Source organism: Mytilus californianus, unplaced genomic scaffold (assembly GCF_021869535.1).
Source record: "Mytilus californianus isolate M0D057914Y unplaced genomic scaffold, xbMytCali1.0.p SCAF_5, whole genome shotgun sequence".
Classification (NCBI taxonomy): Eukaryota; Metazoa; Mollusca; class Bivalvia; order Mytilida; family Mytilidae; genus Mytilus; species Mytilus californianus.
In genome coordinates this window covers 16,673,252-16,677,340 of record NW_026262701.1, presented here as the reverse complement: position 1 = coordinate 16,677,340, position 4,089 = coordinate 16,673,252, and the positions used below count along the sequence as shown (strand labels likewise).

The following is a 4,089-nucleotide window of genomic DNA, read 5'->3' as shown; positions in this document are numbered from 1 at the left end:
TACAAAATGGCAGAGTTACGAAATGGTTAAGGTACGAAATGGCTTGCTACCCATGTACCAGGGGTAGTCTGTGTATACCTTTATACATTAAGATATATCCCCCATCCCTTGAGATTGGATTGCTAGTATAGGTCATAAGATGGCTAGAACTCCATCTTTTCCCCAAACCAAAACAAGACAATGAAATTTAGAGAAATCGATTTTTTTTAATTGCTTGAGATACAAAAAGCTGATGGATGAAAAATCTAATAATAATGGTCAATAGCTATTTATAATATACAGGAATAAAACTTACAGCAAAATGTAAATAAATCTTTCCAAATTATAAATTCAAATATCGAAAGCAAATTAATTTATCACTTGCTTGAAAGCCCACAGTAAAAAAAGCAAAAATAATTCACCTGTTGACTGCACTACCCAACTTGCCAGAGTCAAAATTAAATGAATTGAATACTTTATTCTTTCAATTCATATGGAGTGGAAAACCTTATCGAATTAAACGAAGTACTTTAATCGGAGATATTCCACAAGGAGGTTTAAATATGATTAATATACATTATTTTAATATATACCTTAAGATTGGTTGGATAAAGAGGTTTTCATTCAATTTATCTGGTAGTTGGCAATCATTGTTATTGAAAAGCCTTGAACAGTATGGTGGAGAAAGAGTATTGCATTTTAAAAAGGAGAAACTCAGAGAAATCTCTGATAGTCTTAGTAATCCTTTTTGGAAGGATATATATTTAGCTTTCATGTAGCAAGGCCTACTACCAATATTTCTGTTCGAGATATTTTGTCATTAGATATTTTAAATTTCGCATCTCTAGTAGATTTTCCGTACTTTATTCAGTGGCAGAGAAGGGGAGTGCAGTCTTTGTTTGACCTTGTTAACGTAGAGACTAAGAATTTTTGTAATTTTGATCAGATAGGACCAAGACTTCAAACAAATAATTTCTTAAAGTACTATGGTCTCATTGCAAACATTCCAAAGTATATGAGAGAACATATTAAAGAAAACATTGCTCATGTAAATTTTGAAACTTTTAACTGTATTGATAATTTTTTGGAAAGATTATAATTGTGCAACAAAAAGTCCAAGTTTGTATACAAAGTCTTTTGGAGAGATATTGGACCTTTTCTTTTTAGATCATTATATTTTGGCTATGAAAAGGGGGAATTTTCAAAATTTCAGTATCAAAGTGTCATTACATGCATTCCAAAGGAAGATAAAGATAGACGTCATTTAGCTAATTGGCGCCCAATTAGCCTTATGAATACTGACACGAAGATTGCTTCTGCTGTCATTGCTAATAGAATAAAACCTGTTTTACCATATTATCAGTGACTGTCAGAAAGGCTTTATAAAGGACAGATTTATGGGTGAGAATACGCGTCTATTGTATGATTTGATGCACTATTTAGAAAAACATAACAAAACTGGTCTTTTACTACTAGTAGATTTTGAAAAGGCTTTTGACTCTATCGAATGGTCTTTTTATTGAAAAAAGCATTGAAGAGTTTCAATTTTGGACCATCTATATGCAGATGGTTTGAAGTATTTTATTTGAAAGCATCAAGTTGTGTTATAAATTATGGTCATCTTTCAAGCTTCTTTAATTTGGAGAGAAGTTATAGACAAGGATACCCCTCTCCCCTAACCTTTTTATTATAGGTGTTTAGTTACTTTCTATGAAAATAAGGTCAAACCCCAAAATAAAGGGAACTTTTTGTTCATGAAAATGAATCCCTTTTGAGCCAATATGCTGATGACACTTTCCTTGTTTTAGATGGAACTGAAACATCATTGAGGGAGACTTTGAATTGTTTTGACTCTTTCCAAACATTATCTGGGTTAAAAATTAATTCTTCTAAAACTAAAGCTGTGTGGGTTGGGAACAAAAAAAATTCAGATCTGATTCTCTGCCCTGATTTAAAACTTCAGTGGTGCTATTCAAATTTTAAACTTTTGGGACTTGAATTCTCTTTAGATCTTGACAGTATGTCAGAAATTAACTTCTCCAAAAAGATAAAGGAGGTGTCAGGCATTCTTAAGAGTTGGCATCATAGAAAATGAACCCTTATGGGAAACATTACTGTTATCAAGACTTTGGCACTTCCAAAATTAATTCACCTGTTGACTGCACTACCCAACTTGCCAGAGTCAAAATTAAATGAATTGAATACTTTATTCTTTCAATTCATATGGAGTGGAAAACCTGATCGAATTAAACGAAGTACTTTAATCGGAGATATTCCACAAGGAGGTTTAAATATGATTAATATACATTATTTTAATATATACCTTAAGATTGGTTGGATAAAGAGGTTTTCATCCAATTTATCTGGTAGTTGGCAATCATTGTTATTGAAAAGCCTTGAACAGTATGGTGGAGAAACAGTATTGCATTTTGAAAAGGAGAAACTCAGAGAAATCTCTGATAGTCTTAACAATCCTTTTTGGAAGGATACATTTTTAGCTTTCATGTAGCAAGGCCTACTACCAATATTTCTGTTCAAGATATTTTGTCATTAGATATTTTAAATTTCGCATCTCTAGTAGATTTTCCGTACTTTATTCAGTGGCAGAGAAGGGGAGTGCAGTCTTTGTTTGACTTTGTTAACGTAGAGACTAAGAATTTTTGTAATTTTGATCAGATAGGACCAAGACTTCAAACAAATAATTTCTTAAAGTATTATGGTCTCATTGCAAACATTCCAAAGTATATGAGAGAACATATTAAAGAAAACATTGCTCATGTAAATTTTGAAACTTTTAACTGTATTGATAATTTTTTGGAAAGATTATTGTGCAAGAAAAAGGCCAAGTTTGTATACAAAGATCTTGATGACAGAAATGTGCAACTGCCAACAGAAAAGTTCTTACAATGAGAGAAATTACTAGGTATTGAAATTGCAGATTGGTCAGAATATTGTTTTATTTTAAGAAAATCATGTAGACACTTATTTAAGAAGTTTTCAGTACAAATTTTACATAGAATAATTGCAACTAATAATTTCTTGTATAAAGTTAAACTTAAAGATTCAAAGCTTTGTACTTTTTGTAAGGTTTCTGATGAAACCATGGAGCATTTATTCTATGAATGTCCAATAACACATTTTATATGGCAATCTTTTTCACAAAAATTGAAACACTATTTTGTGAACTTTACATTATCTAAGAAACACATTTTTCTTGGCCTTCAAAATGAGAGTTTACTGTTAAATTTGATGATTATCATTGCAAAAAACTATATATACAAATGTAAATTGTATGAAAAGAAGCCAAGTATTAAAGGGCTTTTAGCAAAAATAAGAAAATATCAGGAAAATGAAATTATATAGCAAAGAAAATAGTACCACAACTTTTTTTCAAAAATTCTGGGTCCCAGTAGATTACATTTTTACTGATTAGTAACAATTACTTTTGATTCAAATCATATAAAGTAAAAAATGAAACTTACAGTTTATAAAGAGCAGATCTTTACAAAGATAACATTTTTCTTTGCAATACACAAGTTGATATATGTTATATTAACGCAAGTGCAAGAGTGGGTGTATGTGTGTGTGATTGTTTTCTTTTCCCCTTTTTATTATAATGTTGATATTCATATAATATATATTCACAGTAGAAAAAAAATGTAGTCAATTATTAATTTTTTTGTTTCCTATATCAAACCCCTTAACACCATATTCAGGTGGTGATGTACAGGGATTGTAAAAAGCCTGACTACTGAAAAACAAATAAAAAAAAAAAATGCTCCACTGGGCGCAGCTTGATACGACCGCAAAGGTCGAACTCTGAACAGTTGGGGCAAGTATGGACACAACATTCAAGCTTGATACAGCACTGAATTTGGATTGTGATTAAATATTTGACACAGCATAGGTTTCTGACACAGAATGAATGTGGTCGAAGGACTTAAAATTGTTTAATTTACCTATTCAAACCATATCATTATTATTTGCTTTTATATATAAATCGGAAATAACCAATTTAAAATGGAAAATTTTAACGAAAAAAAAAGGAAAATAAAATGTTCCGCAGGGCGCAGCTTGATACGACCGCAGAGGTCGAACCCTGAACAGTTG

General features: G+C 31.1%; 1 long non-coding RNA gene across 1 annotated transcript; it reads right to left on the bottom strand.

The window, feature by feature from the left end:
• Positions 1–217: 217 nt before the first annotated feature.
• On the bottom strand, positions 218–2,360 carry LOC127701124 (uncharacterized). The gene is made up of 2 exons (XR_007981831.1): positions 2,217–2,360; positions 218–486 (listed from the first exon to the last, which is right to left on the bottom strand). It is a non-coding gene; the product is annotated as an uncharacterized LOC127701124 (long non-coding RNA).
• Positions 2,361–4,089: the final 1,729 nt, after the last annotated feature.